Genomic DNA, 15,987 nt, shown 5'->3' with positions numbered 1-15,987 from the left:
CCCCATATCAAACTCGTCCAAGATTTTATTGAGGATAACATTCTGACAAAGTTTCATTAAGATTGTGCCAAAATTGTGACCTCTAGAGTGTTAACAGTTAAATTGTTGACGATGGACGATTGACGGCAGACGACGACGGACGACGGACACAGGGCGATCACAATAGCTCACCTTAAGCACTTCGTGCTCAGGTGAGCTAACAATCATCCTGCACACTGAGAGGACTTGTCGATCGCCTGCTTACTCGCAGTATTTCATTCAGTTGCCTGCACACTGACAGGACTTGATGATTGACTGTAAACTGACTGAATTTGATTCTCATACCTGCACACTGACAGGACTTGGATGATTTACTGCACACTGACAGAATTTGATTCTCATATTTGCACACTGACGGGACTAAGGTTTGGAATCGTACAGAAGAAATACTATCGATAATCGTTCAATGATCGATTATTACAGTGGCGGATCTACCGGGGTCACATAGGGCCCGTGCCCCCCCCAGCGGCCGGCAAGTTATGTTTTTTGAGGGCACACATTTATTGAATTAACTGTACAAACAAGTTGTTTTGCCACAATTTAAATTTTATGTAAGCATTTGAGCAAATAAACAGTATGATTATGGAGTGTATTTTTGGATTATGATTATGGAAAAAGTCTTTTTAAAAATGACATCGGGGCCCGATCATTTTATAAAAAGAATCAGCGCCATTTTACACAGACAGCTGATCATAAGTAGACAATTATTGCTGCAGTTATACGGGTAAGTTGCTTTTCATAATGGCATTGTGTGCCAATAAGATGTGTGTGCATGACGTGCATTTAACAAAGTTTAAATTCAAAAAGTTTCCGCTTTGAAACTTTCTATTTCGTCCTTTATATCGTATAGTTATCTAAAAAATATGCTAGAGCCCTTGTAAGTAAATACATAACAATTTATTTGAAACAACTTTTTTGAATTTGTTGTCAAGTTGTTTTTACTTCAGATACCTTAAATTTATAATAATGACATTCAAAGTACCTACAGTACCGTTGAGTGCAATCAATATACTTTGTGAAGGTTTATATAGCACTAATTTTAAAGCATAAGTATGGGTGTCTGAGGTGGACGAGTGGTTAATGACTTAGCCTGTTATTCCGTCAACCCTGGTTCGATTCCCCAGAACGGTTAGATATCTTGTTGTTGTTTTTTGAAAGGTTTATCTCAGTAAATGATATCTTTTTAATTCAATTTATCTGCCAAACATCATTGACAGAAAAGACAAATGTTTATTCCATGTCATTATACGATTAAACTAATACATTCAAAAAAGTTTGATATGTTTATAATTAATTGTGCCCCCCCCCCCATTTAGAGAGTCCTGGAGGCGCCCCTGTATTAATCGATTAAATTATAATTTGAATCTTCATATTAAGGTCAATGTGAGGTCTTGGCTGCAAATTAACTTGTGCCTAACATAGCCTAAATCGCAGTGATGATATAAACACCATGTGCAACAATAATGTTGTGACATACAACCATGTGCTTTAAAAGGTTTTCCATGTTTCGTTACAATGTTCGAGCATTGAAATACAAATGTATATATATATATAATATAGCGTTTTAGGATACATTTTCTATAACGTTGTTCATAAGATGAGTCAAATCAATCTTTGTTTTCATATTATTATTTTACTTAGTTCCCGAGTTAGTTTGGGTTTTCCATAGTTATATTTAGTTAATTAAGAGGTCAATCTCAGAACGAGGCTGCTAATCCTAAGTAAGGCCCTTCTTTGGTGCAAACACTATTTGACTAGTAATCCATCTAATTTCACATTGTTTAAAAATATAGGATTGAAATTATTCCGTATTCGTTTATAATGTATTGCTTTTTCTTATGTTTTGTGTGGTCAACATCACTGTTTTTGAAAAAGAACCAACCCCTTATGGGTAACTGATACTCAAAACTGAAGACTGTATCATGTTCGCAAGCATTGATTACACAATAGCATTTTTATACTATCAAGGTCTAATCATTTCAAGGCCCATAATCTAGGCATGCATGGGCAGATCCAGCTGGTTTTCAAAAGGAACCGAGCTCTAATGGATATGTAGATACTGTACAAGTTTCATCGAGAAACAATCAAAACTAAAGGCTGTATCATGTTAATGAGCAATTGTTTACTGACATACTGATTTTTTTATACCATCAAGGGCCATAATCTAGGCATACATGGGCGGATCTGGCTTGTTTTCGAAAGGAACCGAGCTCTTATGGATATGTAGATACTGTACAAGTTTCATCGAGATACAATCAAAACTGAAGTCTGTATTGTGTTAACGAGCAATTGTTAACATGATTTTTATACTATCAAGGCCCATAATCTTGGCATGCATGGGCGGATCTGGCTGGTTTTCGAAAGGAACCAAGCTCTAATGGATATATGATCATGATCGTTTCATCAAGATACAATCAAAACTGAAGACTGTATCGTATGAACATGAATTGTTTACAGACGCACGGATGCACATACTACGTACAAATAACTATCGCGTAAGCTCTTCTGACCTTTGGCCAATAGAGCAAAAATCAAAAGCTCATTTGGGGAAATCGGTATCTGCAGCGCTTACTCCGGGCTATGACAAACTAGGGTAAAAATGTCCCAGCTAACACTTTAGCGAATAATCAAAGTAGTTTTAAAACAACATCTTCTAAAATATGTACTTTGGTAATCGAATATTCGATCGAAAGAATTACTGAATATTCGAATATCAGTTTTGCCATTCGTTTGCATCCCTTATAGATACACAAACAATAAACAGTGTACCATCCAATCAAATCAATAAACTGCCTTAAACTCTAAATATCAAACATCAGAACACCTTCAGCACCTTCCACTAATATCATCACTTCTCTACAATCTAGGTCAACATCACCTTCCTTCACATGTTCAAACTCAAATGTTTCTTTTAATAAATTCATTAAGGCTTATTCACTATCCACAAATAAGATAAGATTGTAGCTTAAAATAATCTACATGAATCTTCAATGGAAAAGTCAAATTATTTAATTTATCATTAATAAAAAAAAAAATTCTTCTAAAGAATAAAGTGTATTAGAATTATTTGAATCTATGAACCTAAAAAAAGAACAATAATTACCTTAAAAGGATTATGTTGAAGACTTAATTTGTTTAAATCTATTCCCTTGTTCCAAAAAAATAGAAAGTAGAGAAATCTCCAACAAAAAGGGAGACCATGAAGCAATACTTGCTGCCCTTGCTTCAAGAGTTACTGTTACATATCATACAGATTTTAACATTTTATCAATTTTGTTGTTTTTGTTGTTGTTGTTGTTGATCAATCATGTTCTTTGGTGTATTTTTGTAGAGGGTCACCCAAAGAAGCTTACTGTAAAGTTTAATGGAAATTGGAGTAGTAGTTTTAGAGGAGAAAGTAAAATAGGAAGTTGGCCATTTTGTTGTTGTTGCTATTGTTGTTGTTGTTGTTGTTGTTGATCAATCGTGACCCTTAATGTATTTTTGTAGAGGGTCACCATTGACAATAATGAGTTTTGGCGCTTAATTAACAAACGTCGCAAGTCAACAACTAACCAAAAAGTGTTTGAAATGACATTTGGCGACCGTAGATGTAATAATTCTCAAGATATAAACAATGGTTGGGAAGAACATTTTTCTGATCTATACAGAACTGACATTGATCCGAGTTTTGATGATGAACACCTTTTAACGTGTGAAGAAAGGTTGAACATCATCAAATCTAATCTGGCAGTAGGAACTTATGTTGACTTTTATCTAACAAAAAAAGTAATTTTACAATGTTTGAAAACTTGCAAAAAAGGAAAAGCAAGTGGCTATGACAAATTTAATTATGAACAATTAATATACTGCGGACAAAAAACAATTCTGTTATTATTACGACTGTTTTACAATATTAAAACATTTGCTCATTTCCCTATTGGCATGAAAAGAGGCATTATCACGACTTTATACATAGGCGGGAACAAAAAGAAAAGCAATCCGAATAGCTATCGCGCTATATCATTGTGCTCTACTGTACTGAAACTTTATGAAAAGTTAATTCTATTTGAAATAAAATGTGAAGAGTGGCTACTGGGCAATAGCCTCCAAGGTGGCTTTCAAAAAGGTTTTAGTTGTATCATGACATCATTTCTTGTTCGTGAAAGCATATATTTTACAAGGAAAAACAGTCGTAAGCTGTATACCTGATCACTTGATGTTCGTCAGGCGTTTGATCATGTTAATTTTACAATTCTGCTTACAAAGTTAAACGATGATGGTGTCAACCCATATTTGTTAAAGTTTGCATTAATATATTCGAAAACGTTTATAGCTGCGTACGAACACAAGTATGAGTATCTGAATGGTTCCCTATACAACCAGGAACGAGACAAGGCCAATGCTGGAGTCCAGTTTTGTATCTCCTCTACATTAATAATCTAATGCATACAATTAAGAAATCAAGGCACTCGTTGACTATATTAGACGTCAATGTAGGTTGTCCAACGCACGCCGACCACATTGTACTACTCTCGCTCAGCAAAATGGCCTGAGAGAACTAATGAACATTTGTTATTCTAATTCAATCAAAGGACAATATCGGTATAATGCTAGTAAAACAGAAGTAGTTGTATTTAACGTAGTAAACGGTCGTGGTATTTAGAAACAGATTATGTAGAAGAAACAGTCAGTTACATGCATCTCGGTGTACTATACGACATGTATATGAACTCAAATAAGAGTATAAAAGATACATGCAATACATTAAGAAAAACTTATTTCGGTCTAACTGATTGCGGGGTATAAGTTGACCAATGTCCACACCCCATAACCATGAAACATTTGTACGAAAAGATACTGCTTCCAAAGGCTTTATACAGTTGCGAGGTTTGGTACAATATCACAGTAACACAAATAAACTCCCTTAGTCGATTCAAGGATTTTCGCGCGCATGTAGATCAGACGTAGCACTAGGCTATATCGGAATTTTATCTTTGCAAACTGTACCCCGCGAAAACCGTTAAACGAATATTTATATACAGACTTCTTGCAATCCTTGAGAATCCAAGTCAAATAACAGGATTTCCCCCCGATATTTACCAAATTTTGAGCAACTACAATATTTTGGCTTATGTAAACCAATATAAAAAATGGCACGTTTCCAGAAATGTGAACGTGGAAAAACATCGTTGAGAAATCTGTTTACGAAGTCGCTTACGCAGAATATCAATCAAGGCTATTGAGTGAAGACAGTTTGCGTGGTTTTCTGTCTATAAATAATGAAATATCACCATGTATTATACGGAGGTTCAGTCAAATTTATCGCGAGCAATTGAAATATTGCAGGACGGTGGCTCTAGCTCTAAGTAAAATTTTCAGTAGACCCTACGTTACTAAGTGCACACTATGTTCTGATCAAACGTATTTCATTTCAGAACATGTTTGTTATTTTGTCGTTCGAACGATACTACTAGGCAGTGCCTTTGGCGAAAATTAAGTTTAATGTTCACAGTAAATCAGTATGACGAATTTTGTCAAATGCATTATTCCGAACAATTATTAGAAATGATGTCCGGTTTCGGATCTTTTACGCTCAGCGACCACAGTCGAGTACATATTTTCAAGACGGTACTACGATACTTACATTTTCTCAGCAAGCCACTGGCTCATTTTTTACCGCATATGTAATTACATGTACAATGTGTGTAAACATACCCTCTTTTGAAGTCTCGTTCATTTGGGTTGTTTTTTTGTTGTTGTTTTTTTTGTAAAAGTAACTATCTATTTTACTATGTTTACTTTACTTATAAATATCACTCCTTTTATATCATTGTCATAACTCTATCTAAAATGCAGGACAATGTGTAATGTAGGGACATGTCATTTATTTCCCATACTTTGTATTGTTGTGTACCCTGAAATTGATGTCATGCATATCATGTTCCTATTCTTTTCTATGTTATGATTATATATCAACTGTATATTCATGTATTGTATGTTATAAATATGTAATGCTCTCCATTGTTGGAGGAATAAAAGAATCTATCTATCTATCTATCTGTTGTTGATTGTTTTAGTATAAACCCAGTCTCAGGAGATAAATTAATTTTCTGTTTTATTTCAGGTTGTAATAGACAAGTTTATCTATAATGAATTTATTTCAGTGCTCATATTTTATTTATTTGATCTTATATATATAAACTGTACGTTTAGTTTTCTGAACTTGTAATTGCATTCAATGGTGTTTAAAAAAGATTCTTGTTTTGCGACTCAGATATGTGCACATGCATATATTTGTCACATTGTTTAGTATTTGTATGTTTCTTCCTTTTTGATGAGGCATTTAACATTTTATACGGTGCTAGGGAGACAACTTAAATAACAAACTTTCCCTTATGGGGGAAGTGTAATGGGGTGTTTTATTCATATGTTCATGTTAATTTATCATTGCCTGCTTGCGTTTAGATTGCGCGTACATTATTATATAGTGTGTGAGAGGGTGGTCAGTGTGTATGTATTTAAGTGGTCATTTTAACAACTATCATTTGGATAATATTAGAATTCATTCATACATGTAATTACCCGTAACATTCTATCTCTCAGGCATTGCTGTCCTGACACTTATTGAATTCGCATCTGAAAAATGTTTTCTACTTTTTTGCATTGTTGTTAAATAATACTTATTACACTGCTGGCCTTTTTCTTTTTTTAATTGGAAATAAAGAATATAAACGGACTGACCCATAATACTTGTATACCCAGACTACAGTTAAAATATACATCAGCTATTAAAGGAATCCTTTGGACTGAGTGGTGAAGGCATCAGTTTTCTTTTTTTCTTGCCTGTTCTGCAGTGGGTTTGCACCCCAATACAGCCAGCTTATTTTAAATACTTTAATTGTTGCTGTTTTTCTGCAATTTTGGTTTCAAAGAGTCAAATAATTATAAAATAAGTCTTCAGGTACATTTAAATTGATCCAAAAGCATAAGTGAGTCCCTTAAAGTACTTTAAGTACTTTAATACTACAAAAACTTTGTTTTATAAAAGTTTGAAAAAAAAAACAAATTAAGAAAATGTAATCAAATTGGAATTTTAAACGTAACATTAATGGACAAAATTTAAAATATTTCTCACACATTAAAGTTTTCTTGTCTTAATACACTAACCATACAGGCATATTTGCTACCAATAGACAGAGCTTCAACTAAGCAATAACTAACTATTCAATTATTTGTATGGTTGGTTTGATTTCTTCGGCACATTTGAGTTTGGTTGGCCCTCAACTACAGACTCTCTCTCAACATCATTCCAAGAGAGCAAACTTGTAACTACAGACTCTCTCTCAACATCATTCCAAGAGAGCAAACTTGTAACTACAGACTCTCTCTCAACATCATTCCAAGAGAGCAAACTTGTAACTACAGACTCTCTCTCAACATCATTCCAAGAGAGCGAACTTGTACAATTTAATAAAACTTCCTTCACAATTATTGTAGAATAAATAAATTTTAACTTGTGCTCAGTCTTCTAACATTGTGCACAAAACAGTTATTTCACCGAAAATCCTTGTTATTGAGATAATCTTCTGTGCAGTGTTTTATTTCAATAGCTCAGAGACAGGTTACAAACAGTGACAAAAAACCCGATAAGAATTATAAAACAAGAATGTACCTTGTTGTGTTCTTTGACTTTGGTCTTGCATGCTGGTCTCAATCTCAGTGGAAGTTTTGTGAAACTCAAGTAGGCCACTGCCATCATAATTTCCATTTTAATTTGCCGCAGCTGTAGCTCCAGCCTGTAATACATTTTAAAACAAATTAATAAAATCCTAAAACAAATAAAAATGGAGGTGCATTTAACCTAAAGGTAAGTGATCAAGGAGCTTGAGTGAAAAATACTCATATTTAAAGCTGCAGTCTCACAGGTTGACAACATATTTCACTTTTTGTCTTGGAATGAGCCAATTTCCGCACATTGTCTGAAAACCAGTGATACAGAGCTGCTGACAAAAAAAAAAGTTGGTACATTGTAAGTAGTGTAAGTATTATGTACGAGGAATGTCGTATAGTGTAAGTATTATGTACGAGGAATGTCGTATAGTGTAAGTATTATGTACGAGGAATGTCGTATAGTGTAAGTATATGTACGAGGAATGTCGGTACAGTGTAAGTATTATGTACGAGGAATGTCGGTACAGTGTAAGTATTATGTACCAGGTTTGTTGATTAACTGTGTAGACAATTTAGAAGTTTAAAAGCTGCACTCTCACAGATTGATTTTTTTGACAACTTTGATTATATTTGGTCATTAACATAAATAGGGACATACATCAATATTGTCTAAGTTTAATATAGTTTTAAATTAGTTTTGTTCAACAAAAGAAAATGATTTACAATGAACAGACCCATGTGAGTGGGGCAGGTCATATTCATGCATCTGAAGAGGATGACCTTTTAATATTTGGCAATTAAAGTGTCTGCTATTTAATAAAAGCTAAAGTGACATCCCTCAAAAATTAAACATTCAAGACATGTTGTAAAAACTGCACAAGCCTATAAGCCTTGCACTGGTGAACTGCTTTCTTGTTTTATTAAATTCTAGATTTTATATAGACAGGCTTGTTCAAATAATGTGATGCCAAGCACAGGTGTACACATAATAATTTGGTATTGTTTCATGAAGGAAAGAGCTTCTGGCAAAAATCATTATCTGCATGTTTTGGAGAGTGTAAAGGCTTCCGTTAAAGTTTAAAGTATATTACTCCCTAGATTAGATATTGGCTCATACTTCCAAAATTGATTCTTTGGATGTACAGAAACTTCCATAATTTTGAAGAAAACTTCCACAGTTGAGAGCTTGGAATTTAAAAATATCAACACCTGGTGTCAATATTACTTTGATGGTCACAATTTGAATCAGGCTTCAAGAAGTATGTATTTTAATAATATAAATCTCTGATTATGGCAACTTGCAAATTATTTGATTTTTTACTACAAGCTGAAAACTGCGAGAGACCTAAACTTCCAAATTTCAGTAACAACTTCAAGTAATGATTGACAGGAAGTTAATACTTCCAGTTTCAAAGTCTTAAATATACACTCTTTAATACTCCCAAATTAGATTTACTACAATTAATTCTTTGTTTTAATATCCACTAAGGATGAATAAATGTTGAAAACAATTGTTCTTAAGAAGGATACGGAGTTTAATTTGTAATAAATGTGCATAAAATTAAAAGACTGTATTTCTACCCTATGCCACTATAGTAGATCACAGTAAATCTTTTAACTATCACCAATCATTTAATATTTTTGCAATTTTCTGTTTTAAAATACAGGGTTACAAACTTACTTATCAGTATTAAATATTGTACATAAATGCATTTTTTAGTAAGTCGTTAAAGGTTTATCAGTAAAAATATATGTTTGTTTACATGTGTATATATTGATTTTGATTAAGAGTGTCACTTTAATGAAAGCCCTGGAGCGTTATCTAGAGAAATCACAGGAGTGGTAAGGATCATGCATGTCAGAAAACAAAAACATAATTTAAAAATATTCAAAAGTGGGTGTTATTTACTTGGCACTTAATATCACTATTTTCAATTCTAGCTTATCAACATATACTGCAGAATGAAAAAGAGAAGATAAATCATAAAGAATCACAATAATCGTTACATACTTTTGAATATCGAGTTCTCTGCATCTGTATCCCAATAGGAGGGAGCATCAGTTTTCTCCTCCACCAATACAGGAAATGGTCCTGTTAAAAAGGAAAAAAAAGTGTTAACATAATTATATATCAAACTGACTGAAAAAAGTTGACTTAAAACAAGCACAGCACACAGGAGCTTGTAATGTTATACAGTCATTCGGTCTTAGTCAGCAATATACAACCAGGTTTCTGTTACAAAATCAAGCTTCTTTATTGTGGTTTTGCTCTGAAAACACATATACAAGACAACTAGATTTAGCCACTCAGATATATTTTTTTACATTTAGTAAATATTTTCAATACCTTTTTTCAAATATAATTATGTGGAAAGTGTCGGTCGGGTCAAGAAGCTTAAAATTCCAGTTGTAATGAAGTATGATGGCACAGGAAAAGTCCGGAAACAGACAGTGATATATCGGACAACTCATTTTTTATACAACGGCTGACATGGCGTTATTTGTACTTAACACTTAAATTTTGGTGTTGTTATAAATATTCCTTTTCAAAAAAAATCCGAAAAGAAAAATGCAAGAATCTGTTGATGGAGAATATATTGCGCCATATATATTTGACAGTTTTAATGCTTTCTACACAAGGATAGTCCATTTTGCAACCAAACACTCACAATTAATAAATATGACTTAATAAAAATGAAAAAACCAATATACACTTAAAAATGTCAATACGACAAAACAAACATGAATAATCCGATATACTCTTTAAAAATTGTCATCCAGCACCACATTCATGAACTCATTTCTACAATGAAAGCTTTGCTAACAATCAATCATTTTAAGCTTTAGGGCCATGGGTGCAGGCATTGTCAAGTTATCACACAGACAAGCTTTTTGCGTTCAAGGTAACTGTGACATTGAACTTTGACCCGATGACCCCTTCCACATATATTAAAAGGTGTCATCTACAGTTAAGGCCCAACCCCCAAGTCAAATGTGATGATCATAGGTCCAGGCTTTGTTGAGATATCTCTGGGAGAAGCTTTGTTAACCTTTTTGTGATCTTTGACCCAATGAAATCAAAATCAAGAGGAATCATGAGACTGCTGGTCAGGCCCAACCTTCATGCCAATTTGATGGTCCATGAATTGTTGTGTTTGACTTCAAGGTCACTGTGACCTTTGACCTTTGACTTGAAGACCCCCAAAATCAATAGGGGTCATCTACTGGTCAGACCCCACCTCCAAGTCAAGATTGAGGGCCATGGGTGCAGGCATTGTCAAATTGCCAATCGGACAACCATGTATCATTAAAGGTCACTGTGACCTTAACCTTTGACCCGATGACCCCAGCCTCCATGTAAATTTTGACGACCATAGGTCTAGGCATTGTTGATTAATCACTCGGACAAGCTTTAAAATCCTTTTACCATTTAAGGTCACTGTGACCTTGACCTTTGACCCGATGACCTCATATTCCTCTACTGGTCATGCCCTATCTCCATGTCAAGTTTGATGACCATATGTCAAGGAATTGTTGAGTTATCACCCCGACAAGCTTTGGTCTACCGACGGACGGACGGACGGATCGCGACCGACCGACATGTTCAAAGCAATATATATATACCCCTCTTATTCGAAGGGGGGCATAAATATCAATGAGTAGGTGTGCAAACTAAATTGTTTGAAGTCAGTTATTAAGCTAAGTGTGAACTGACTTTAATATTGTGCAAACTTAATTATTTGAAGTCAGTAATTAAGCTAAGTGTGAACCCTTTGAAGTCAGTTATTAAGATAAGTATGAACCCACTTTAATCTTTCTACGAAGGATTATTGCACAATGTGATAATTTAGATGCCCTATCATCTCTAATTAATAAGTCTTTAATATGTGCAAATTATATTTTATATTTTAAAACATTTTAATTATCAACAAATGCTGTTGTTTGATTAGCAATTACTGGGTATGTAAATTTCATACAAATATCTTAAAAATATTATAACTTACCTTCAAATATACATTTAAATAAAAAGGAGTGGTGGCTATTTGACCAAATTGGGGCGTTTTGACCAAATTGGGGGCGTTTTAACCATTTTTTTCCAAGTGAGGGCTATTGACCAAAATGGGGCCTATTTGGCTCAATGGTCCAAGTAATTGTATGACGGAATTTTTTTACGATTTTTGATATGGCAAATCCTTCACGTACAAATTCTTTTGTATGTATGAAAAGTGGGTAGTTATTTGGGATTCCGGGTTAAGGCATATTGCGTCTATAAATTATCATAAAAACAAGAAATATTACCAGATAATGTTAATTTAAATTAGTTCCGTACACAAAAAATATCCAACGAATAATTATGAGTTTGAACGGTTTTCTTCATTTCATTCTGTCAAAACATAGCAATATATACATGAAGGGCACCTGCAAGGCTTTAGGGCACAATTTTAAAACAATCGGATTCCGATGGCCAAGTTGTTATGATTGTACATGTATTTGTGAGGTCTATTTGAAGCTTGTCGGTGGTGGCAGCGTTATTACGATTGGGTTAAGTTGTTCCGCTTGGCATAATTGTTGTGTGTGTCAGTCAACCTACGTTTTATTTGAAAGGTAAATAATGTGTTAAAATCATGACATTTGTGTTTTAATGCATCAAATGCTTGTTTTGTGCAAAATAACTCTTCACTTACATGGTAAAATATGAATATAAACCTTTATGATCAATTTCAGCCATAAAACTCCACTTAATACACTTTCAGTATTTTTCAAAACACCCTTGTTTTTTTGTACCAACCAGTTTAGACGTACGGGATTGGAAGAATCCTGTATAACATGTCTATTATTTTAGACTATTTGCCTTAAAATGGCTAGTTGACCAGGTAGCTACAATAATGAGCGATCAGGGATACTTTTTTATTATTTTGACATTTCATGTGTATCCCTGTTGACCAGGTTGCTACAATAATGAGCGATCAGGGATACTTTTTTATTATTTTGACATTTCATGTGTATCCCTGTAACGCTACAACTCTCTACCATTTAACACTGGGCGAAACAATATATAGTAATATTATGCATCGATGTTGAATAATAATGATATAATTGTTCGAAATGTACCTGACAGTGATCTTAACTGGGTTGGATTTGTCGTTAGAGTCGTTATTTTCACATAAATATACTCTGGGTCACGAAATGAGCGTAGCAGTCCACCATTTTTATACATGTTGATTTTTATCGAATAAATTTGTACCCATCCGTCAATGATTGTTAACCCTGTGCGCAGTCACAGTTATCCTCGCTTTTCTATGTATTGTGCAGAGCAACGCAACAGTGTTCAAAAATGGTGATACCTAATCATCATCATCATATCATCATCATCATCATCATCATCATCACGAACATCATCATCATCATCATCATCATCATCATCATTCTGCAGTAGCATCAACAATATAACAATGTACATGAAAAGTTCCTATGCTATATGAACTCTTTCTTTTTAACGTGTCCTTATATATACTTCAACTATAACAATAACTTGAAAGATGTTTTAATAGTTATAAGATAAGTCTCAATGAAAAACGTACATACAAAAAAGTAATGGTTATCAGTCTGCCATAGTCTAAAAATCGTCAAAAATTGGTTGCCGGCCATTTAGGTGGACTAGTTGACCAGGTACCGTTTTAATACAATGATTTTAATTCAGTTAGGGTTAGGGTTGAGGTTTTTATTTTTACGCATGTATAGAATTGAGATGTCAATATATTGTTTTGCATTAATTTGAGACGCGACACTATCACAAGATCATGATATCCGAATCTTTGTTCATCCGATCTCTAGGTACCTCTGCTCATGGTGTTTAAATAGGCAAGGTTTTGCTAAACATGATCATTGAACCGAATGTTTCGTTGATGCCTTTTAAATCACGTTCATCCACCCATGCGATATATTAGTAAGGGCTGCACACGCCAACAATTATTCTTCGTCTTTTGCTGTTTTTGTTGTGTTTGGCATATGTTGCAGGCAACTACTTAGTAGTCCCGTGGTAGCAGTCAACAGTTTACGGCGTTGGAAATGATCGTTTTACAATAAAAATATTTTGTATGCCCAGGTCGGGGATCCCAAATTTATTTATATACCATTTTCATACAAACTATTTTGACACCTGTGCTTCTTGAGTGACAATGTACTTACTTATGTAATAAACGCCAGAAAACGTTAACGATACAAACGGTTATAGAATACTACAAAACAAGATATGCCACCCCGCAGATCCTGATAAATCGGCGACCACTATCTTAGACATTCAATACGGAAGGCGACGTGCGCGTGACGTAGGGTATGGTGAGACGTAAATTTCAATACCAGAACCAAGCTCCTATCACTCTTGGTTCCGAAGATACCTTCGAGATTAGCTCCCCCTTAGTAGCTATATGGGAGCGCGTTTTGTGTACGAAATGTCGCGAATTTGCGCGTACTTTGACGCTGTTGAAACCAGTCAAAAACTATCATCCCGCACACCCCAAGGGGTGCATCTTGAAGGGTTTAGCGTCCCCTACATGGAAAAATTGGTCCCAGCCTGATCACGTGTAGGGATGCTGAGATATCTTCGAGATTGCCAACCCCATTTTACGGCATTTTGTGCTGCATTTTAGTGTATAAAATAACGTTATAGGCGAATGGAAACGGTCACGTAATAACGACAGCGACGCACCGACGTGCGCGTGACGTAGGGTATGGTGAGACGTAAATTTCAATACCAGAACCAAGCTCCTATCACTCTTGGTTCCGAAGATACCTTCGAGATTAGCTCCCCCTTAGTAGCTATATGGGAGCGCGTTTTGTGTACGAAATGTCGCGAATTTGCGCGTACTTTGACGCTGTTGAAACCAGTCAAAAACTATCATCCCGCACACCCCAAGGGGTGCATCTTGAAGGGTTTAGCGTCCCCTACATGGAAAAATTGGTCCCAGCCTGATCACGTGTAGGGATGCTGAGATATCTTCGAGATTGCCAACCCCATTTTACGGCATTTTGTGCTGCATTTTAGTGTATAAAATAACGTTATAGGCGAATGGAAACGGTCACGTAATAACGACAGCGACGCACCGACGTGCGCGTGACGTAGGGTATGGTGAGACGTAAATTTCAATACCAGAACCAAGCTCCTATCACTCTTGGTTCCGAAGATACCTTCGAGATTAGCTCCCCCTTAGTAGCTATATGGGAGCGCGTTTTGTGTACGAAATGTCGCGAATTTGCGCGTACTTTGACGCTGTTGAAACCAGTCAAAAACTATCATCCCGCACACCCCAAGGGGTGCATCTTGAAGGGTTTAGCGTCCCCTACATGGAAAAATTGGTCCCAGCCTGATCACGTGTAGGGATGCTGAGATATCTTCGAGATTGCCAACCCCATTTTACGGCATTTTGTGCTGCATTTTAGTGTATAAAATAACGTTATAGGCGAATGGAAACGGTCACGTAATAACGACAGCGACGCACCGACGTGCGCGTGACGTAGGGTATGGTGAGACGTAAATTTCAATACCAGAACCAAGCTCCTATCACTCTTGGTTCCGAAGATACCTTCGAGATTAGCTCCCCCTTAGTAGCTATATGGGAGCGCGTTTTGTGTACGAAATGTCGCGAATTTGCGCGTACTTTGACGCTGTTGAAACCAGTCAAAAACTATCATCCCGCACACCCCAAGGGGTGCATCTTGAAGGGTTTAGCGTCCCCTACATGGAAAAATTGGTCCCAGCCTGATCACGTGTAGGGATGCTGAGATATCTTCGAGATTGCCAACCCCATTTTACGGCATTTTGTGCTGCATTTTAGTGTATAAAATAACGTTATAGGCGAATGGAAACGGTCACGTAATAACGACAGCGACGCACCGACGTGCGCGTGACGTAGGGTATGGTGAGACGTAAATTTCAATACCAGAACCAAGCTCCTATCACTCTTGGTTCCGAAGATACCTTCGAGATTAGCTCCCCCTTAGTAGCTATATGGGAGCGCGTTTTGTGTACGAAATGTCGCGAATTTGCGCGTACTTTGACGCTGTTGAAACCAGTCAAAAACTATCATCCCGCACACCCCAAGGGGTGCATCTTGAAGGGTTTAGCGTCCCCTACATGGAAAAATTGGTCCCAGCCTGATCACGTGTAGGGATGCTGAGATATCTTCGAGATTGCCAACCCCATTTTACGGCATTTTGTGCTGCATTTTAGTGTATAAAATAACGTTATAGGCGAATGGAAACGGTCACGTAATAACGACAGCGACGCACGTCGGT

General features: G+C 35.7%; 1 long non-coding RNA gene across 4 annotated transcripts in view; it reads right to left on the bottom strand.

The window, feature by feature from the left end:
* LOC128212327 (uncharacterized) overlaps positions 1-13,709 on the bottom strand; it is a 42,795-nt gene extending 29,086 nt beyond the window's left edge. For 3 of the 4 annotated variants that reach the window (XR_008257432.1, XR_008257434.1, XR_008257433.1), the window contains exons 1-3: positions 13,532-13,709; positions 9,704-9,784; positions 7,694-7,817 (exon numbers count right to left, since the gene is read on the bottom strand). This is a non-coding gene — a long non-coding RNA (uncharacterized LOC128212327). Of the gene's footprint in view, positions 1-7,693; positions 7,818-9,703; positions 9,785-12,804; positions 13,046-13,531 lie in introns of those variants that run through there. The other variant, XR_008257435.1, reaches the window with a different exon arrangement.
* Between the last annotated feature and the right edge of the window lie 2,278 nt (positions 13,710-15,987).

The sequence above is a fragment of the Mya arenaria genome, chromosome 12, assembly GCF_026914265.1.
Source record: "Mya arenaria isolate MELC-2E11 chromosome 12, ASM2691426v1".
NCBI lineage: Eukaryota > Metazoa > Mollusca > Bivalvia > Myida > Myidae > Mya > Mya arenaria.
The sequence above is the reverse complement of the archived record's forward strand: the minus strand, read 5'-3'. Positions and strand labels throughout refer to the sequence as shown.